Source organism: Coregonus lavaretus (genome assembly GCF_964263955.1).
Source record: "Coregonus lavaretus genome assembly, chromosome: 38".
Lineage (NCBI taxonomy): Eukaryota > Metazoa > Chordata > Actinopteri > Salmoniformes > Salmonidae > Coregonus > Coregonus lavaretus.
This window is the reverse complement of record NC_140025.1, coordinates 28,292,473-28,316,170: the sequence shown is the minus strand read 5'-3', so window position 1 is coordinate 28,316,170 and position 23,698 is coordinate 28,292,473. Positions and strand designations below refer to the sequence as shown.

Sequence of the window (23,698 nt, the reverse complement as noted above, 5' to 3'; positions counted from 1 at the left end):
GTGATGGGGTCATAATATTTTGTAACTTAAACCGTTAAAAAGTTAGAGCCACATTTATAGGAAGAAAAAATAAACCGCTCTGTTTATTACAACCGCATTTAGTGGCTACAGGAGGTTACTCTGGTAACCCCAGTTCTATGAACCAAGCGCAAAAAATTGTTTTATCGTGACCCCATTTTATAAATTAGGCCACCCCAAGTTTGGGAAACTCTACAATAGCCTATTTCAAGATAAGCTACTTTGAAAAACAGTGCTGTTAGTTCAGAATTGCTCAAAAGCCATTGATATTTTTTTTTAGCTTCTACAGACAGATTAGTCTTCTATTTTCAGCAATAGGCATTTGCTTTCCAAACTGTATGTTTTATGTCGCGATTGTATTAAAACATTTGTTAAAGACAAACTGACAGCCGCAACCAACCATATAATTATAGATGGCAGTTCCCATTGAAGTCATGACCTCAACGCAACAAGCTGCTCCATATTTGCTGCGTGTGCTGCCCAAATTGCAGACTTCCTGTAAGTGCTTGTGATAAAATGCACAGCTATTTTCTAGAAGCTATAAATCCTCTGTGGCTAAATTATGCTCTCTGGTTTAGTATTTCAAATTATTTGTATTTGTCTGTTCAGACAGGAGTAATATAATTATGGGATTTATTTTTATTTAACATTTTTGATAATTGATTTAATTTATCAGGGAGTGCTGCAGCACCTCCAGCACCCCTACTTATGTAGACAAGGAAGAGTCTGGGTAAATCCAAAACCCAGGATAGAGGGGCTCAGTGAATGTGGTGTAGAATGTGTGAAGGTGTTTCTGTTTACCAAAAGACACACTATAGAAGGACAAAGTACCAGCTGGCCAGTCAAGATACACACCAATTCTGTGCGTAACAGGGCCACGGAAGAATGTGATATTGGGTCCCGCATTGTTAAAGTAATAGTAACCTTCACCAGCGCAGTTCAAACTCCAGGACTTGGTATTTTGTCCAATCCAACTGTCAGACCCCCATCCCATCCGAGTCATTCCTTTGTAAGTCACTCCAATGTCAGGCTCTCCACCATCCCACACCACCTCCCAGTAATATCGAGATCCAGATAAGCCTTCTCTACAGAGAACTTGGGGATGCCATTGAAATCTGTCTCGATGGTCTTCATAATGCTGCTCTTTGTCCACCTGTGTCACCTTCCTGTTCTCCTCAGAGAGTAACAGGTGTGTGTTTGCTGTATTTGGGTCCATGGTGAGCTGACAGGCATCTGTAGACAAAGGGGATACATTGTCATACTCATTATCTCTAGCCCCCTACCAGTATATACAGTTGAAGTCGGAAGTTTACATACACCTTAGCCAAATACATTTAAACTAAAAAAATCCCTGTCTTAGGTCAGTTAGGATCACCACTTTATTTTAAGAATGTGAAATGTCAGAATAATAGTAGAGAGAATGATTTATTTCAGCTTTTATTTCTTTCATCACATTCCCAGTGGGTCAGAAGTTTACATACACTCAATTAGTATTTGGTAGCATTGCCTTTAAATTGTTTAACTTGGGTCAAACGTTTTGGGTAGCCTTCCACAAGCTTCCCACAATGAGTTGGGTGAATTTTGGCCCATTCCTCCTGACAGAGCTGATGTAACTGAATCAGGTTTGTAGGCCTCCTTGCTCGCACACGCTTTTTCAGTTCTGCCCACAAATGTTCTATAGGATTGAGGTCAGGGCTTTGTGATGGCCACTCCAATACCTTGACTTTGTTGTCCTTAAGCCAATTTGCCACAACTTTGGAAGTATGCTTGGGGTCATTGTCCATTTGGAAAACCCATTTGCGACCAAGCTTTAACTTCCTGACTAATGTCTTGAGATGTTGCTTCAATATATCCACAGCTTCTAAAGCCATGACATCATTTTCTGGAATTTTCCAAACTGTTTAAAGGCACAGTCAACTTCTGACCCACTGGAATTGTGATACAGTGAATTATAAGTGAAATAATCTGTCTGTAAACAATTGTTGGAAAAACGACTTGTGTCATGCACAAAGTAGATGTCCTAACTGACTTGCCAAAACTATAGTTTGTTAACAAGAAATTTGTGGAGTGGTTGAAAAACGAGTTTTAATGACTCCAACCTAAGTGTTTGTAAACTTCCGACTTCAACTGTAAGTGAAACCAGTAACTTTCTATGTTCTGTAGTCAAAAATAAGATAATTACTCTCAATGATGTAATCAGGAGTACAAAAAAACAGTGATTTATTTTTTGCAGTGACATGGAGAGCAGGCAGACACCCTCCTACTGGCTGGAAACTTGGTGTAGTTTTTGACAATCAGTTTTTTTATTACCGACGATGACATCATCAAGAGTTATTTTTTACTACAGCACACACAAAAGAAAATCGCAGTTTTAACATACAGCAGGACCTCGCAGATACGAACACGTCGTGAATAGAGGTCGTTCTAAATCCTGAAATGTTGGTACATTTAAAAAACACTCTTTGGGTTTGAGGTAAATCCAAAACCAGAGTTCTTTGAGGTTCTACTGCATGTAGACACTGGTATGGTTAAAGGGGCAATCTGCAGTTGCTACATACATTTTTGGACTTTTAAATTAACGATATACACTGAGCATACAAAACATTAAGAACACCTGCTCTTTCCATAACATAGCTTTCACCTGGATTCACCTGGTCAGTCTATGATCCCTTATTGATGTCACTTGTTAAATCCACTTCAATCAGTGTAGATGAAGGGGAGGAGACAGGTTAAAGAAGGATTTTTAAGCCAATTGAGAAATGGATTGTGTATCTGTGTCAACTCAATATTAGGAAAGTGTTCTTAATGTTTGGTATACTCAGTGTATATTATATACCCATTGATTCTTGAATAATATAACTTATAAATGCCTCATGAGCTTAGTTTAATGGTCGTACTCCATCAGAACCCAAAATATAAGCTTGTTTACTCCAATGTTTGTGAACAAAATAATTGTAAACGAACACTGTATAGCCTCAAAACATGTCTAAAACTATAATTTATATGTCATTGATTGTCAGTCCTTGCATCCATAGCTCTATGAATTTGAAGTGGTTACATTTCTCCAGCCCCATCCCTCAGCTGTTTACCAAAAACGGTGGTGGGGTGACCTTCACATTACCCCTTCAATTAAGATTTCTTACACTGATAAGACATTATGAATATGATATTACAATTGTTAAAATTGTTAATTCAACCACAAAAAAACAAAATCGTATAAAATGTTATTTTGTAGGTACAAGTATGTATTCATTACTATGTCACTATATCTGTAGTTCTGAAGATGCAGTTGATTACAATTGAAGGGACTTACATTTTCTCAGCCCGGATACCAGCCTGCACTCTGCACCGTGATCCACACTGTAGTAAAAACAACAACAACATGGTTATTACGTAACAAGGAACACCCATGAATACTTATGTGATAGAAAAGCTCCTCACACTACAAGGTGTTACAGTATGCATACTTTTTTCTTACTTCAGCTTCATCGGTTTGCATGTGGGATCCCCTTGACCAGCTGAAAGCAGTCGCCCTGCAGAGTCTCCTGGGTGATTATAGCTCAGGTCCAGCTCTCTCAGGTGGGAGGGGTTTGACCTCAGAGCTGAAGCCAGAGCAGCACAGCCCTCCTCTGTGACTTCACAGCCAGACAGTCTAAAGAGGGAGAGATACAAAAGATGTGTAGGTTGGGGTAATGATCTACCATGTGGCATCTACACTACACATCTGTCCATGACACAAACATTACCAGACTTTGACAGACAATAATGATCACAAAAATATTGTAAAGAATTTCTAATTCACAACATTGTTCTTCTTTAAACAGCTGTACTTACCCCAGCGTCTGTAATTCACAGTTTGGTTCCTTCAGTCCAGCACACAGCAGTGTAACACCGGAGTCCTGCAGATTGTTGTCTCTCAGCTCCAGTTGTTTCAGTTGTGAGTTGGATGCCCTCAGGACTGAGGCCAGATATGAACAGCAACCCTCTGTCAGACCACATTGACCCAGACTGCAGCATGGGTTCACAAGAGTATGTTAAGGATGCATCCATGACAATTACAGATACACACACACACACACACACACACACACACACACACACACACACACACACACACACACACACACACACACACACACACACACACACACACACACACACAGTGCATTCGGAGAGCATTCAGACCCTTCCCCTTTTCCACATTTTGTTAGGTTACAGCCTTATTCTAAAATGGATTAAATAAAAAAAAGTTCCTCAATCTACACACAATATCCCATGATGACAAAGCAAAAACTGGATTTAGAAATATTTGCAAATGTATAAAATAAAAAACAAATACTGTATTTACATAAATATTCAGACCCTTTGATATGAGACAAAAAATTCAGCTCAGGTGCATCCTGTTTCCATTGATCATCCTTAAAATGTTTCTACAACTTGATTGGAGTCTACCTGTGGTCAAATTAAATTAATTGGACATGATTTGGAAAGCCATGTCAGAGCAAAAACCAAGCCATGAGGTCGAAGGAATTGTCCGTAGAGCTCAGAGACAGTATTGTGTCAAGGCACAGATCTGGGGAAGGGTACCAAAACATTTCTGCAGCATTGAAGGTCCCCAAGAACACAGTGGCCTCCATCATTCTTAAATGGAAGAAGTTTGGAACCACCAAGACTCTTCCTAGATTTCGCCGCCCGGCCAAACTGAGCAATTGGGGGAGAAGGGCCTTGGTCAGGGAGGTGACCAAGAACCCAGTCAAGAACCCAGTGGTCACTCTGACAGAGCTCTAGAGTTCCTCTGTTGAGATGGGAGAACCTTCCAGAAGGACAACCATCTCTGCAGCACTCCACCAATCAGGCCTTTATGGTAGAGTGGGCAGACAGAAGCCACTCCTCAGTAAAAGGCACATGACAGCCCGCTTGCAGTTTGCCAAAAGGCACCTAGACTCTCAGACCATGAGAAACAAGATTCTCTGGTCTGATGAAACCAAGATTGAACTCTTTGGCACGAATGCCAAGCTTCACCAAATAGGGCCATCTTCGGTATACCACCCTGACCTTTTCAAAACACAACTGATTGGCTCAAATGCATTAAGAAGGAAAGGAATTCCACAAATTAACTTTTAACAAGGCACACCTGTTATTTGAAATACATTCCAGGTGACTACCTCATGAAGCTGGTTGAGAGAATGCCAAGAGTGTGCAAAGCTTTATCCAAGATGGCGTAGCAGTGCGGTCGCTTTTATTCATTGTCCTTGTGTAAATATCCCGTTTCTTGTTTTTTTGTCTATTTTGTATATATTTCTCAATTTTTACTTTTCATTCTTTAACTAAATATACTTTCCTGCAACTCGCCTCACCCAACGTGGAAAGGATTCTATTATTTATTTATAACTTTCATCAAGAACCTTAAGCTGAAACTAGTGTAGCTGCAACTGAATGGCTACTTGCTATTAGTCACCGTTAGCGTCTTCACCATTGTCCGTGGCCTACACTATCCACCAGCCAGCTCTAGCTCTAGCCTGGACAATTCGTCGGCCAGTCTTTACAGCGTGCTATCGACCCAGAGCTTATTGGACTTTCTGCCGGAATCACTGGACCCTAGCGCCGGATCATCGCAACCAGCTATCTAGCTGCAACCTGTTGTTGGCTAATTACTAGTGTCACGGAATCTGCCGAGGCTGCTCCTCCTCCTTGTTCGGGCAGGCTTCGGCGGTCGCCGTCCCCGGAGTACTAGCTGCCACCGTTAGATGTTTCCTGGGTTGATTGCTTTTGTCTATATGTTACACCTGTGTCCGTTTGTGTCTGATTATGTGTCCTATAAGTTGCCTGTTTTTAGTTGGTTAGGTTGTGTGTTGTTATTTCGCCTGTCCGTTTGTGCTGCGTGTTTTTCAATGTTTATTATTTTCTAGTTTACGCACAGTCTGCGTAATCGCTCGCCTCTATTTATTGTTGAGGCCGTTCTTTGTATTGTGCTTTGGTTTGCACTAGTAAACTTTGTTGGACTAAGCTTCGGTGTCCTGCGCCTGACTCCCGCACCACATTAACCTCAGCTACTGACAACTAGGGGTGTAACAATTCGTTTTAACAACGTTTCAATTTGTATCACGATTCGTGGTTGTCGATACGATTCAAGGACGATATTGGTTCATTTAGAACGATACGATCCGAAACGATTCAGTGACTTGAAATCGATTCAGTAACCTTTTAGCCAAAAATTCAACCAGTGTGACTGAAATAAATACCTGGATACTGGACAGTGCAGGTGAAGTTTCCTAGATTCCTGTTTCTTGTAAGGACCGCAATGGTGGCTTGATAATTTCTCGCTCGTCGGCTTCTCCTCTGTCGTCCGCCATGCTATGTTTTGTTGTCTTTGCGCCTTTGCGCTGCTGCTGGCGCGGGGCGATGACGTCACGGATAGGCAGACTGAATCGAGTAATGTTTAAAGCCTTTATCATTAAAAGTGCTAAGAAAAAACATCCATATAAAGTCTGACGTGCTTAAATCCAATGGGTTATTTCCTAGTATCGATACAATCGATTTATTACATTTTAAAACGATGTTAGATTGATATATGTTGTCCAAAAGGCCAACTCGCCGAGCACAGATCGATGTAGTTGGATCTTAGGAATATTAATCGATACATCGATGTAATAGATGGATCGTTACACCCCTACTAATTACCATTGCCCTATAGCAAGCACCAGTTAGCCTTGAGCTAGCCTAAGGCCCATCTCCCGGCTATCTACCTCTCTGCCAACCGGACGGGACCTCCTAGTGTTGACACTGAGCCCCGCCGATCCAACACGACTGGTTTGCCGACGAAATCGTCTGATGTGGTTTCAACAGGCTTCCCGTTGCGACGACCACGAAGATCCATATGCCAGCCCCGGCCCGCTAGCACACGCAAACTACAACTGTGCTCCCTGCTAGCTGTGCTGAAGCACCAATTTGAACTGCTCTCGGACTCACATATTGCTGTTCACTGGACCTTATGATCACTCAGCTGCACAGCTGATGCCTGCTGGACTGTTCCTTTACACGGTACCCTGTCCTGTTTATTCTGTTTAGCCTTAGCCCAAACGTTATTGCTATTACCAGTTGTTGTCTTAGCTCTCTCTAATAACACCTGTGACTGCTTTATGCCTCTCTCCCATGTCAATTATGCCTTGCCTATTGCTGTTTGGGTTAGTTCTTATTATACAATTTCACTATAGAACCCCTAGTCCCCCTCAAACTGCCTAAAATAGTTCCTTTGTTCCACCCCCCATACACGCCGAGACCGGCTCAATCGGTGCCTCCAGTGATGCTATCTCTTTCATTGTTACCTGAACTGTACTCATATCCTTCCATATTCTTTTCTGTACATAATGCCCTGAATCTTTTCTACAACGCCCGGAGAACTGCCCCCTTTATTCTATGTACCCAACGCTCTAGAAGACCAGTTCTTAAAGCCTTTAGTCGTATCCTTATTCTAGTCCTCCTCTGTTCCTCTGGTTATGTAGAGGCTAACCCAGGTCCTGCAGCCCCCAGTATCACTCCTACTCCCCAGGAGCTATCATTTGTTGACTTCTGTAACAGTAAAAGTCTTGGTTTTCTGCACGTAAATATCAGAAGCCTCCTTCCTAAGTTTGAGTTATTCACTGCGTTAGCACACTCCGCCAACCCTGATGTTCTAGCAGTGTCTGAATCCTGGCTTAGGAAGGCCACCAAAAATTCTGAAATTTCCATCCCCAACTATAACATTTTCCGTCTAGATAGAACTGCCAAAGGGGGTGGAGTTTCAATCGACTGTAGAGCTCTATCACACTATCCAGGTCTGTGCCCAAACAGTTTGAGCTTCTACTTCTAAAAATCCACCTTTCCAGAAATAAATCTCTCACTGTTGCCGCTTGCTACAGACCCCCCTCAGCCCCCAGCTGTGCCCTGGACACCATATGTGAATTGATTGCCCCCCATCTATCCTCAGAGTTCGTACTGCTTGGTGACCTAAATTGGGATATGCTTAACACCCCGGCCATCCTACAATCTAAACTAGATGCCCTCAATCTCACACAAATTATCAACGAACCTACCAGGTACAACCCTAAATCCGTAAACATGGGTACCCTCATAGATATCATCCTGACTAACTTACCCTCTAAATACACCCCCGCTGTCTTCAACCAGGATCTCAGCGATCACTGCCTTTTTGCCTGCGTCCGTAACGGGTCCGCGGTCAAACGACCACCCCTCATCACTGTCAAACGCTCCCAAAAACACTTCAGCGAGCAGGCCTTCCTAATTGACCTGGCACAGGTATCCTGGATGGATATAGATCTCATTCCGTCAGTAGAGGATGCCTGGTTGTTCTTTAAAAGTAATTTCCTCTCAATCTTAAATAAACATGCCCCATTCAAAAAATACAGAACTAAGAACAGATATAGCCCCTGGTTCTCCTCAGACTTGACTGCCCTTGACCAGCACAAAAACATCCTGTGGCGTACTGCATTAGCATCAAATAGCCCCCGCGATATGCAACTTTTCAGGGAAGTTAGGAACCAATATACACAAGCAGTTAGGAAAGCAAAGGCTAACTTTTTCAAACAGAAATGTGCATCCTGTAGCACTAACTCCAAAAAGTTTTGGGACACTGTAAAGTCCATGGAAAATAAGAGCACTTTCTCCCAGCTGCCCACTGCACTGAGGCTAGGAAACACTATCACCACCGATAAATCTACAATAATCGAGAATTTCAACAAGCATTTTGCTACGGCTGGCCATGCTTTCCACCTGGCTACCACTACCCCGGCCACCAGCTCTGCACCCTCCGCTGCAACTTGCCCATGCCCCCCGGCTTCTCCTTCACACAAATCCAGACAGCTGATGTTCTGAAAGAGCTGCAAAATCTGGACCCCTACAAATCATCTGGGCTAGACAATCTGGACCCTTTCTTTCTAAAACTAGCCGCCGAAATTGTCGCAACCCCTATTACTAGCCTGTTCAACCTCTCTTTCGTAACGTCTGAGATCCCCAGAGATTGGAAAGCTGCCGCGGTCATCCCCCTCTTCAAAGGGGGTGACACTCTAGATCCAAACTGTTATAGACCCATATCCATCCTGCCCTGCCTTTCAAAAGTTTTTGAAAGCCAAGTCAACAAACAGATCACCGACCATTTCGAATCCCACCGTACCTTCTCCGCTATGCAATCCGGTTTCCGAGTTGGTCATGGGTGCACTTCAGCCACGCTCAAGGTCCTAAACGATATTATAACCGCGATCGATAATAGACAGTACTGTGCAGCCGTTTTCATTGACCTGGCCAAGGCTTTCGACTCTGTCAACCACCGCATTCTTATTGGCAGACTAAATAGCCTTGGTTTCTCAAATGACTGCCTCGCCTGGTTCACCAACTACATCTCAGATAGAGTTCAATGTGTCAAATCGGAGGGCCTGTTGTCTGGACCTATGGCAGTCTCTATGGGGGTGCCACAGGGTTCAATTCTTGGGCCGACTCTTTTCTCTGTGTATATCAATGATGTCGCTCTTGCTGCTGGTGACTCTCAGATCCACCTCTACGCAGACGACACCATTTTGTATACATCTGGCCCTTCATTGGACACTGTGTTAACAAACCTCCAAACGAGCTTCAATGCCATACAACACTCCTTCAGTAGCCTCCAACTGCTCTTAAACACTAGTAAAACTAAATGCATGCTCTTCAACCGAACGCTGCTTGCACCCGCCCACCCGACTAGAATCACTACTCTCGACGGGTCTGACTTAGAGTATGTGGACAACTACAAATATCTAGGTGTCTGGTTAGACTGTAAACTCTCCTTCCAGACTCACATTAAGAATCTCCAATCCAAAGTTAAATCTAGAATCGGTTTCCTATTTCGCAACAAAGCCTCCTTCACTCATGCTGCCAAACATGCCCTCGTAAAACTGAATATCCTACCGATCCTTGACTTCGGCGATGTCATTTACAAAATAGCCTCCAACACTCTACTCAGCAAATTGGATGTAGTCTATCACAGTGCCATCCGTTTTGTCTCCAAAGCCCCATATAATACCCACCACTGTGACCTGTACGCTCTTGTTGGCTGGTCCTCACTACATATTCGTCGCCAAACCCACTGGCTCCAGGCCATCTATAAATCACTGCTAGGCAAATCCCCGCCTTATCTTAGCTCATTGGTCACCATAGCAACACCCACCCGTAGTCTGCGCTCCAGCAGGTATATCTCACTGGTCATCCCCAAAGCCAACACCTCCTTTGGCCGCCATTCCTTCCAGTTCTCTGCTGCCAATGACTGGAACAAATTGCAAAAATCTCTGAAGCTGGAGACACTTATCTCCCTCACTAACTTTAAGCATCAGTTGTCAGAGCACCTTACCGATCCCTGCACCTGTACACAGCCCATCTGAAATTAGCCCGCCCAACTACCTCATCCCTATATTGTTATTTATTTTGCACATTTGTACCCCAGTATCTCTATTTGCACATCATCTCTTGCACATCTATCATTCCAGTGTTAATACTAATTGTAATTATTTTGCACTATAGCCTATTTATTGCCTTACCTCCATAACTTGCTACATTTGCACACACTGTATATATATTTATTTCTGTTGTATTTTTTACTTTGTTTTGTTTTGTTTTACCCCATATGTTGTTTTTATCGCACTGCTTTGCTTTATCTTGGCCAGGTCGCAGTTGTAAATGAGAACTTGTTCTCATCTGGCTTACCTGGTTAAATAAAGGTTAAATAAAAAAAAAAAAAAAAAAAAAGGTAAAGGGTGGCTATTTTAAGAATCTCAAATATAAAATATATTTTGATTTGTTTAACACTTTTTTGGTTACTACATGATTCCATATGTGTTATTTCATAGTTTTGATGTCTTCACTTTATTCTACAATGTAGAAAACTGTAAAAATAAAGAAAAACCCTGGAATGAGTATGTGTGTCCAAACTTTTGACTGGTACTGTATATATAGACAAAAAAATACAAAATTAACACACAATAGGACTGCATGATTTGGGCAAAAAATTGAATAGCGATTTATTTAAACAAATATTGTGATTGCGATTTGATTTGTGATATACAACAGATCAAAACACTTGGGTGAACTTTTTCAATCATAGAAATATAATGATTTTTATTAAGAAACAAAGTTTAAAGCAGCATCGTTCTTCTTTGGAGCAATCGGTTGACTGCATTTGAACTAAAAGTACAGCATGCAAACTTTTATCTAAAAGAGGGGAGGAGGAACTGCGCTGCTTGAGTGACAGGGGGGCGAGGCTTTATGTGTGTGGGAAGCAGCAGCAATAGGATAGAGGGAGAGAGACGACAAACAGAGTAAACTATAAAAACGGACGTTACATGCAGCTGAGTGGCGTTTCAAAATATTACGATATGGATATTGCACATGTCAATATTGTGGTTTCGATCTGAATGAGATTAATTGTGCAGCCTTAACTAATGTTGTCATGATACCATCATTTTGACTTCGATACCAGGTTAAGTATCACGATACTCGATACCATCACGATTCCACTGCAAAAGAATAAGGCACATTAGCCAAAGTCACAGAATGGCACTTCCAGACAGATAAACTACTGCTCTGTTCAATCGTTAGGCATCTTTTGAGTACAACATCATTACATTTGAAAATGTTTACATCAACATTTTTCAGAGACAGCCCTGTATGCATTAACGAATCAATTATAAAGTCATACAATCAATTTGACTTTGTTTTTACCAACCTAATTAAATAACGGTAATAATTTATTTGAATGGTAAATTCTATTGATAAACTGTTTGAATCAAGATATAGCCTAGACCTATTCACAATACAGGTGAATGCATATTCAATAGGAGCGTGTGCATGCATTGAGTTATTGAGCATGTTTTGGCTGATGTCATGGGGCTACAGATGACAAACATCTGTTTCCCTTTCATTTGGGACTTATTCTATTGTACTGATCAACAATATTTGCATAGAGGTAGCTTATTTGATAAAAGTGCAGTGTCTCTTTAACCAGTAATGACGTCATTCACGAGGCAAAACAAGCCCTATTCTCACACACACACATTTAATAATATTTGGGAGAGAGGTGAGATTAAGTGAATTAATAAAGTTTTGGTCGCAATCAGCTTTAAAAATCAGCATATTTTGCTTTATTGTTTATCACAAACAAAGTACTAGGGTAGTGAATTGATCTTATCTTCAGCTGACTTAAACTCGAAATATCCTTAAATCATGTTACGGAGGGAGAGAGGGGAATGTAGAATGTTTACATTCTGTCAGAACATGTTATTGTTATCCATCAGGTATCCTACGGAAAGGAGAAGGGCCATAGTCTGGTACAAGCCAACAGGACAGCCGTGAGTTGGGGAGGAGTGAAATATTTGGGACGAGGACAGGTTAGATGAAGTGAGAAAGAACAGGCATCACTAAAGTCCTGTCTAGCAACAGAGATGTATTGGCTGTCCAGATGTGTGATGAGGAGACAGCATAGGAGGAAGGTTTAAATACTAGTGTTTGTGTGAATAGGTCTTTGTCTTATGCAGCTGTGTGACCCAGTGGGTGAATAAACTTGGTTTGAGCTTCACTAGCCGTCCGCTGGTTTTTACTCTGTTTATTTAGAATCTAACATTACAAAGCTGGAAGCTACCGGTATCTTCTTGCATTGTAACCTGGCGCCAACGAAGATGGCGGCCTCGCGACTAGCTCTTAGGAAACTTTTTTATGTAAAATTTTTGACATTATTAGCTCAGAAAGTGTTTGTTTCATTACATACAGCCGGGGAAAACTATTGGATATCATAGCAGCGGTAACTCACCAGCATTACGACCAGGAATATGACTTTCCCGAAGCCGATCCTTTGTTTGCTCTCCCCAGGGCAACTGAACTGATTCCAGCGGCTGACCCAAAACATTGTCGGCGGAGGAGAGGCACTCGGAGCGGCCTGCGGGTTCGACTTAGGAGGCGCGCACACCACCCACCGCTTCCAAGTATACTACTCGCTAATGTTCAGTCTTTGGTTAACAAGATCGACGAACTCCGGGCAAGGATTTCTTTCCAGAGAGACACCAAGGCCTGTAACATACTTTGTTTCACGGAAACATGGCTCTCTTGGGATATTCTGTCGAAATCGGTCCAGCCAGAGGGGTTCTCAGTTCATCGTGCAGACAGGAATAAATATTTCTCCGGGAAGCAGAAGGGCGGAGGTGTGTGTTTCATGATTAACGACTCATGGTGTAATTGTAGTAACATACAGGAACTCAAGTCCTTTTGTTCACCTGACCTAGAATATCTCACAATCAAATGTCGACCATATTATCTCCCAAGATAATTTTCTTCGGTTATAGTCACGGCCGTGTATATCCCCCCTCAAGCCGATACCACGACGGCCCTCAAATAACTTCACTGGACTTTATGCAACCTGGAAACCACATATCCTGAGGTTGCATTTATTTTAGCCGTGGATTTTAACAAAGCAAATTTGAGGACTAGGCTGCCGAAGTTCTATCAACATATCGACTGTTGTACTCCTCTACCATTGCTATTCGAACTTCCGGGATGGTTATAAGGCCCTCCCACGCCCTCCTTTCAGAAAATCTGACCACGACTCCATTTTGCTCCTCCCTTCCTATAGGCAGAAACTCAAACAGGATATACCTATGCTAAGGACTATTCAACGCTGGTCTGACCAATCGGAATCCACGCTTCAAGATTGTTTTGATAACGCTGACTGGGAGCTTCCGAAAATAATTTAGACAAATACACTGAAACGGTGACTGAGTTTATCAGGAAGTGTATAGGTGATGTTGTGCCCACTGTGACTATTAAAACCTAACCAGAATCCGTGGATAGATGGCAGCAGTCGCACCAATCTGAAAGCGCGAACAAACCACATTCAACTAAGGCAAGGTGACTGGGAATATGGCAGAATACAAACAGTGTAGCTACTCACTCCACAAGGCAATTAAACTGGCAAAACATCAGTATAGAGACAAAGTGGAGTCGCAATTCAACGGCTCAGACACGAGATGTATGTGGCAGGGTCTACAGACAATGACGGACTACAAAAGGAAAACCAGCCACTTTGCCGACACCGACGTCTCGCTTCCAGACAAGCTAAACACCTTCTTCGCCCGCTTCGAGGATAACACAGTGCCACTGACGAGGCCCACTATCAAGGACTGTGGCCTCTCATTTTCCGTGGACGACGTGATTAAGACATTTAAGCATGTTAACCCCCGCAAGGCTGCCGGCCCAGATGGCATCCCTAGCCGCGTCCTCGGAGCATGCGCAGAACAGCTGGCTGGTGTGTTTATGGACATATTCAATCTCTCCCTTTCCCAGTCTGCTGTTCCCACATGCTTCAAGATGTCCACCATTGTTCCTGTACCCAAGAAAGCAAAGGTAACTGAACTAAATGACTATCGCCCTGTAGCACTCACCTCTGTCATCATGAAGTGCTTTGAGAGACTAGTCAAGGATCATATCACCTCTACCTTACCTGCCACCCTAGACCCACTTCAATTTGCTTCCCGCCCCAATAGATCCACAGACGATGCAATCGCCATCACACTGCACACTGCCCTATCCCATCTGGACAAGAGGAATACCTATGTAAGAATGCTGTTCATTGACTATAGCTCAGCATTCAACACCATAGTACCCTCCAAGCTCATCATCAAGCTCAAAGCCCTGGGTCTGTTCCCCGTCCTGTGCAACTGGGTCCTGGACTTCCTGACGGGCCGCCCCCAGGTGGTGAAGGTATGAAACAACATCTCCACTTCGCTGATCCTCAACACTGGGGCCCCACAAGGCTGCATGCTCAGCCCCCTCCTCTACTCCCTGTACACCTATGACTGCGTGGCCAAGCACGCCTCCAACTCAATCATCAAGTTTGCAGACGACACAACAGTAGTAGGCTTGATTACCAACAATGACGAGACGGCCTACAGGGAGGAGGTGAGGGCTCTGGGAGTGTGGTGCCAGGAAAATAACCTCTACTCAACGTCAACAAAACAAAGGAGATGATCGTGGACTTCAGGAAACAGCAGAGGGTGCACCCCCCTATCCACATCGACGGGACCGCAGTGGAGAAGGTGGAAAGCTTCAAGTTCCTTGGCGTACACATCATCGACAAACTGAAATGGTCCACCCACGCAGACAGTGTGGTGAAGAAGGCGCAACAGAGCCTCTTCAACCTCTGGAGGCTGAAGAAATTCGGCTTGGCACCTAAAACCCTCACAAACTTTTACAGATGCACAATTGAGAGCATCCTGTCGGGCTGTATCACCACCTGGTACGGCAACTGCACCGCCCGCAACCGCAGGACTCTCCAGAGGGTGGTGCGGTCTGCCGAACGCATTATCGGGGGCAAACTACCCGCCCTCCAAGACACATACAGCATATACGTCCCAAGTAATAATGGGTAAGTCTCAAGTCAAGTCCCAAGTTCCACAGCTCAGGTCGAGTCAAGTCACACATCCATAATTTTGGGTTTTGAGTCCTCAAGTCAATGGTTAAGTGTTTTATGCCAATTTCATTGCAATTGCAAAGCATCAGTGATTTTGGACCCACATGTTTTACAAACTGGATCCCTTCCCCCCCCCCACTACCACAGTCTTTGAAACTGAATGCAATGATTTTTGGGACCGATGATGCCCTGATGCAGAGACGGCACCACAGGTCCCAGAGTGGTGGGGCAAATTGTTTTCCCTGGAGCTTTTCCAGGCATATATTCAGGACCCTATCGGATATGACAGTGATTAATCAGTGGTAAAAATGTTTTTATATGGGCAATGATGGGAGTGGGACCAGAGATTTTCTAATCAGCTCACATGGTTTAAAAAAATAAATCTGGAAAAACTTCTGGCCCTAGGGAGGATGTCAAACTGCAATAACCTTGTACTTGTTCATATGAATTATATTTTTAAACTAGACTAACAAGGTTTTCTTTACACAGACACAGAGCCAACCATTGCATTTGGACAATAGAACTAAGAGAGCTGAGCTTCCTTTATGCAGGTTTGCACCGTGTAGGCCTTTGCATCTGTAATTAAAAAATAACTCACACAGTCTATGTAATCAGTATTGTGTTTGATTTATTTCAGTTAATCATTTTGGATTGAAAAAGTCAAGGTAGCCTAGCCAGCCTAAGTTTGAATATAGACTAAACCAAATTGGATCACATTCACATTTTCTCCTAACACAGATAAATGGGCAATAAATAGCCTACATAACATTACCACTTAGTTTACCCTGGCCAGAGGGCAAGAGGGGACAGGGTGCTCTAGCCTGCAGCTGCGGCTATTTGAAAAGACTGAAAACATTTTTTTTTATTCCCATACAGTTCAGGTGTAGGCTGCTGCTACATTTCTGTGAAGAGTTCTTGCTTGTGTCTGTCGGGAGTGATGGGTTATCAAGTCTGCTAAATAAATACCGGAGGACAGTGGAGATGGGTGGTCCTCTGTAGCTCAGCTGGTAGAGCACGGCGCTTGTAACACCAAGGTAGTGGGTTCGATCCCCGGGACCACCCATACACAAAAAAAACAAAAACAAATGTATGCACGCATGACTGTAAGTCGCTTTGGATAAAAGCGTCTGCTAAATGGCATATTATGGGCACACGCTTTGTGTCAAGATTGGTCAAGACACAGAACAGAATGCACAGAACCTGCAGCTCTCCTTTATGAAGGACAGATAGGCCTACATTGTGCGTGAGATGACAAATCGAGTCTTGAGTCATACAGATGAAGACCAGGTTAAGTTACTCAAGTCGAAGTCGAGTGGCAAGAATTTTTTATTTTAACCAAGTCAAGTCTCAAATCGCAAAATGTGCAACTCGAGTAGTATGAGTCCAAGTCACGTGACTCGAGTCCACATCTCTGGTAATGAATAGTTTCAACATTTCTACATGCCGTGTTGCATTATTCAAGTGTGTTTTCTGTGCAGCATGAGTAGGGAGCTAACCTGATGCTGCCCAGTGCAGGCTAAGTGGGACAGGCTGGGGGACATCAGCTTTAGCTTTAGCAGTGCGGAGAGCCTCCGTGACACAGAGAAGAGCAGTCTCAGTTGAATGACCAGTCCTGGAATTCAGCAGTGAGGAGAATGTGGCAAAGAGCTTCCTAGGGTTAGAGGCAGATGCTTGGAATTTAGAGTGGTAGAAAGTGGCCTTAGCAGCAGAAACAGATGAAGAAAATGTAGAGAGGAGGGAGTGAAAAGATACCAGGTCGGCAGGGAGTTTAGTTTTCTTCCATTTCCGCTCAGCTGCCCGGAGCTCTGTTCTGTGAGCTCGCAATGAGTCATCAAGCCACGGAGCTGGAGGGGAGGACCGAGCCGGCCAGGAGGATAGGGGACACAGGGAGTCAAAGGATGCAGAAAGGGAGGAGAGGAGGGTTGAGGAGTCAGAATCAGGAGATTGGAGGGAGAAGGATTGAGCAGAGGGAAGATATGATAGGATGGAAGAGGAGAGAGTAGTGGGAGAGAGAGAGTGAAGGTTGCGGCGGCGCGTTACCATCTGTGTAGAGGCAGAGTGAGTAGTGTTGGAGGAGAGCGAGAGAGAAAAGGATACAAAGTAGTGGTCGGAGACATGGAGGGGAGTTGCAGTGAGATTAGTAGAAGAGCAACATCTAGTAAAGATGAAGTCAAGCGTATTGCCTGCCTTGTGAGTAGGGGGGGGCGGTGAGAGGGTGAGGTCAAAAGAGGAGAGGAGTGGAAAGAAGGAGGCAGAGAGAAATGAGTCAAATGTAGACGTAGGGAGGTTGAAATCCCCCAAAACTGTGAGGGGTGAGCCATCCTCAGGAAAGGAACTTATCAAGGCGTCAAGCTCATTGATGAACTCTCCAAGGGAACCTGGAGGGCGATAGATGACAAGGATATTAAGCTTAAATGGGCTAGTGACTGTGACAGCGTGGAATTCAAATGAGGAGATAGACAGATGGGTTAGGGGAAAAATTGAGAATGACCACTTGGGAGAGATGAGGATTCCTGTGCCACCACCCCTCTGACCAGATGCTCTCGGGGTATGCGAGAACACATGGTCAGACGAGGAGAGAGCAGTAGGAGTAGCAGTGTTTTCAGTGGTAATCCATGTTTCCGTCAGCGCCAGGAAGTCGAGGGACTGGAGGGTAGCATAGGCTGGGATGAAGTCAGCCTTGTTGGCAGCAGAACGGCAGTTCCAGAGGCTGCCTGAGACCTGGAACTCCAGGTGTGTGGTGCGTGCAGGGACCACCAGGTTAGAGAGGCAGCAGCCACGCGGTGTGAGGCGTTTGTGTAGCCTGTGCGGAGAGGAGAGAACAGGGATAGGCAGAGGCACAGTTGACAGGCTGTAGCAGATGGCTACAATAATGCAGAGGAGATCGGAATGAAATGAACTAAACATCTGGGAAAGGAGAGAGCAGGGCCTCCCTCACCAAAAAAATATAACTCTCCCAACTTCCACCTCAGAAACTATAATTGTTTCACTGAACCACCCGAATAAAACTCTCCCAACTTCCACTTTAGAAATTAGAATTGTTGTAAACTACAGCGGTTCAATGTTTCAAGGAATAGACTCAACTTACTTTATTCAGCTAACTAACTATGACGCCATAGCTAACTAGCATGCTAGCATCCAATAACACACAGTTTAGCACCAATACTTGGTTACAACAAACTACCAATAGTGTGTTAACACACTAAACAGATAATTCGTGTCCGTGTCTAGTTCTTTCATAACGCAGCAATAATTAAACGTTGGCTAGCTAGCACAAAGATATTGTATTTAGCTACTACAGTACAGCTAGCTGGTAGTGTTGGCTAGCTAGCAATGGCTGCTGTGTTGACTTTGTTTGAAAAACGGCGTCGCTGCGAACGAATGTAGCTGGCTAAAAGGACATTGTATTTAGTTGCTACCGTTGCTAATAGCTACCCGCCAGCTAGTCCAGGAGGTGAGTTAGCTAGCTAGCTTTGTGCTACACCCAGCACCGCCGAATACAAAAGTAACCTACAATAACTACATACAACAACTACCCACAACAACCCACGATGCCTAGCTACAATACCCAACTACAATCTAAATACATAGTTTAAGCCTTACTCGACAAAGCCCAAGCTATGCATAAAGCCAAACTTACCCGACGCCAGCTGTCTGGGTGGTTTTCTGCAATCAGTAGCTGTAATTAAGTACACTAGCTACTAACTACCTAACGTTAATGCTTCAGATAATGAGGTTAGAAAAACAGCTGAATGGTAGGTAGCTAGCTGGCTTAATTACAGGTACTCTTAAGCGTGAAATAACATTGGAAACAACTATCCACCGTTGCTAAAAGTTACCAGTAGCTACCCGCTAGGTTAGCTAGCCTCGTGCTTCGCCGGGCTCACTCGAATACAATACTTACCTGTTCTTCAATTCCAACCACTGGTTTTCAATGAAGTTGAAGTCTGTAGACTGAGATGGCCATTGAAAAATGTTGATTTTGTGGTCAGTTGGCCATTTCTTTGTGGATTTTCATGTGTGCTTGGGGTTATTGTCCTGCTGGAAGATCCGGACTGTCACAGATTTACGTACATAATATTACGAATTGGCCTGAGACCACATTACATTTAAATCATTTAGCAGATGCTCTTATCCAGAGTGACTTACAGTTAGTGCATACATTTGATTTTTTTCATACTGGCCCCCCGTGGGAATCAAACCCACAACCCACGCGTTGCAAACGCCATAATCTACCAACTGAGCTACATCCATGCCAGCCATTCCCTCCCCTACCCTGGGCCAATTGTGCACCACCCCATGGGTCTTTTGGTCGCGGCCGGCTACGACAGAGCCTAGATTCGAACCAGGATCTCTAGTGGCACAGCTAACACTGTGATGCAGTGCCTTAGTCCACTGCGCCACTTGGGAGACCCGAGTGTTAATTATTATTACAGGGCTCCGTACTAACATTTCCCCCTGGTGTCACTGGTGCCACTAACTTTTACAGTTGGTGGCATCAGCCCATGATATGGTCGGTCCCAAATCATGATTTGGAATCATCTTATAAAATCATTTGACTTTGAATGTGAGTTTGTGTAACCTCAGCTCCGACTATCAGAAACAACGGGCCAGCCCATCTTGGTAGGGGGGCCGGCCATTGCCCACTGATCAGCCAAATGCTCATTATAGATTAGTATAAAAGAGAAATTGCACAAAAATATTTACAAATAAATCTTAACAGGCCCATGGCCATGGCAACTTTTTAATTGTTTTATTTTTATATAAAAAAAACATATTTATGTGCGTCAACAAAATTGTCCAGCCCATCTGGCATTTGCCAGAATTGCCAGATGGCCAATCTTCCCCTGTGTGTGGGTGTGTGTGTTGGGGGTTAGTTAAATTAAATTACATCTCCAAATTGGTATACTAAAAGAGACCATATCTAATCCTGATTAACTTAAATTCACTACAGGGTGATGCACATGACTCATTTTTCAACAATGTCTTTATTCCATTATTCCTGTGAAAAGATACCAGGTCGGCAGGGAGTTTAGTTTTCTTCCATTTCCGCTCAGCTGCCCGGAGCTCTGTTCTGTGAGCTCGCAATGAGTCATCAAGCCACGGAGCTGGAGGGGAGGACCGAGCCGGCCAGGAGGATAGGGGACACAGGGAGTCAAAGGATGCAGAAAGGGAGGAGAGGAGGGTTGAGGAGTCAGAATCAGGAGATTGGAGGGAGAAGGATTGAGCAGAGGGAAGATATGATAGGATGGAAGAGGAGAGAGTAGTGGGAGAGAGAGAGTGAAGGTTGCGGCGGCGCGTTACCATCTGTGTAGAGGCAGAGTGAGTAGTGTTGGAGGAGAGCGAGAGAGAAAAGGATACAAAGTAGTGGTCGGAGACATGGAGGGGAGTTGCAGTGAGATTAGTAGAAGAGCAACATCTAGTAAAGATGAAGTCAAGCGTATTGCCTGCCTTGTGAGTAGGGGGGGGCGGTGAGAGGGTGAGGTCAAAAGAGGAGAGGAGTGGAAAGAAGGAGGCAGAGAGAAATGAGTCAAATGTAGACGTAGGGAGGTTGAAATCCCCCAAAACTGTGAGGGGTGAGCCATCCTCAGGAAAGGAACTTATCAAGGCGTCAAGCTCATTGATGAACTCTCCAAGGGAACCTGGAGGGCGATAGATGACAAGGATATTAAGCTTAAATGGGCTAGTGACTGTGACAGCGTGGAATTCAAATGAGGAGATAGACAGATGGGTTAGGGGAAAAATTGAGAATGACCACTTGGGAGAGATGAGGATTCCTGTGCCACCACCCCTCTGACCAGATGCTCTCGGGGTATGCGAGAACACATGGTCAGACGAGGAGAGAGCAGTAGGAGTAGCAGTGTTTTCAGTGGTAATCCATGTTTCCGTCAGCGCCAGGAAGTCGAGGGACTGGAGGGTAGCATAGGCTGGGATGAAGTCAGCCTTGTTGGCAGCAGAACGGCAGTTCCAGAGGCTGCCTGAGACCTGGAACTCCAGGTGTGTGGTGCGTGCAGGGACCACCAGGTTAGAGAGGCAGCAGCCACGCGGTGTGAGGCGTTTGTGTAGCCTGTGCGGAGAGGAGAGAACAGGGATAGGCAGAGGCACAGTTGACAGGCTGTAGCAGATGGCTACAATAATGCAGAGGAGATCGGAATGAAATGAACTAAACATCTGGGAAAGGAGAGAGCAGGGCCTCCCTCACCAAAAAAATATAACTCTCCCAACTTCCACCTCAGAAACTATAATTGTTTCACTGAACCACCCGAATAAAACTCTCCCAACTTCCACTTTAGAAATTAGAATTGTTGTAAACTACAGCGGTTCAATGTTTCAAGGAATAGACTCAACTTACTTTATTCAGCTAACTAACTATGACGCCATAGCTAACTAGCATGCTAGCATCCAATAACACACAGTTTAGCACCAATACTTGGTTACAACAAACTACCAATAGTGTGTTAACACACTAAACAGATAATTCGTGTCCGTGTCTAGTTCTTTCATAACGCAGCAATAATTAAACGTTGGCTAGCTAGCACAAAGATATTGTATTTAGCTACTACAGTACAGCTAGCTGGTAGTGTTGGCTAGCTAGCAATGGCTGCTGTGTTGACTTTGTTTGAAAAACGGCGTCGCTGCGAACGAATGTAGCTGGCTAAAAGGACATTGTATTTAGTTGCTACCGTTGCTAATAGCTACCCGCCAGCTAGTCCAGGAGGTGAGTTAGCTAGCTAGCTTTGTGCTACACCCGGCACCGCCGAATACAAAAGTAACCTACAATAACTACATACAACAACTACCCACAACAACCCACGATGCCTAGCTACAATACCCAACTACAATCTAAATACATAGTTTAAGCCTTACTCGACAAAGCCCAAGCTATGCATAAAGCCAAACTTACCCGACGCCAGCTGTCTGGGTGGTTTTCTGCAATCAGTAGCTGTAATTAAGTACACTAGCTACTAACTACCTAACGTTAATGCTTCAGATAATGAGGTTAGAAAAACAGCTGAATGGTAGGTAGCTAGCTGGCTTAATTACAGGTACTCTTAAGCGTGAAATAACATTGGAAACAACTATCCACCGTTGCTAAAAGTTACCAGTAGCTACCCGCTAGGTTAGCTAGCCTCGTGCTTCGCCGGGCTCACTCGAATACAATACTTACCTGTTCTTCAATTCCAACCACTGGTTTTCAATGAAGTTGAAGTCTGTAGACTGAGATGGCCATTGAAAAATGTTGATTTTGTGGTCAGTTGGCCATTTCTTTGTGGATTTTCATGTGTGCTTGGGGTTATTGTCCTGCTGGAAGATCCGGACTGTCACAGATTTACGTACATAATATTACGAATTGGCCTGAGACCACATTACATTTAAATCATTTAGCAGATGCTCTCATCCAGAGTGACTTACAGTTAGTGCATACATTTGATTTTTTTCATACTGGCCCCCCGTGGGAATCAAACCCACAACCCAGGCGTTGCAAACGCCATAATCTACCAACTGAGCTACATCCATGCCAGCCATTCCCTCCCCTACCCTACCCTACCCTACCCTGGGCCAATTGTGCACCACCCCATGGGTCTTTTGGTCGCGGCCGGCTACGACAGAGCCTAGATTCGAACCAGGATCTCTAGTGGCACAGCTAACACTGTGATGCAGTGCCTTAGTCCACTGCGCCACTTGGGAGACCCGAGTGTTAATTATTATTACAGGGCTCCGTACTAACATTTCCCCCTGGTGTCACTGGTGCCACTAACTTTTACAGTTGGTGGCATCAGCCCATGATATGGTCGGTCCCAAATCATGATTTGGAATCATCTTATAAAATCATTTGACTTTGAATGTGAGTTTGTGTAACCTCAGCTCCGACTATCAGAAACAACGGGCCAGCCCATCTTGGTAGGGGGGCCGGCCATTGCCCACTGATCAGCCAAATGCTCATTATAGATTAGTATAAAAGAGAAATTGCACAAAAATATTTACAAATAAATCTTAACAGGCCCATGGCCATGGCAACTTTTTAATTGTTTTATTTTTATATAAAAAAACATATTTATGTGCGTCAACAAAATTGTCCAGCCCATCTGGCATTTGCCAGAATTGCCAGATGGCCAATCTTCCCCTGTGTGTGGGTGTGTGTGTTGGGGGTTAGTTAAATTAAATTACATCTCCAAATTGGTATACTAAAAGAGACCATAT

The 23,698-nt window shown here is 44.0% G+C and overlaps 1 long non-coding RNA gene across 1 annotated transcript; it reads right to left on the bottom strand.

The window, feature by feature from the left end:
* Nucleotides 1–1,173: 1,173 nt before the first annotated feature.
* LOC311112096 lies at nt 1,174–4,099 on the bottom strand. The gene is made up of 4 exons (XR_014610838.1): nt 3,853–4,099; nt 3,497–3,670; nt 3,332–3,378; nt 1,174–1,251 (listed from the first exon to the last, which is right to left on the bottom strand). It is a non-coding gene; the product is annotated as an uncharacterized lncRNA (long non-coding RNA).
* Nucleotides 4,100–23,698: the final 19,599 nt, after the last annotated feature.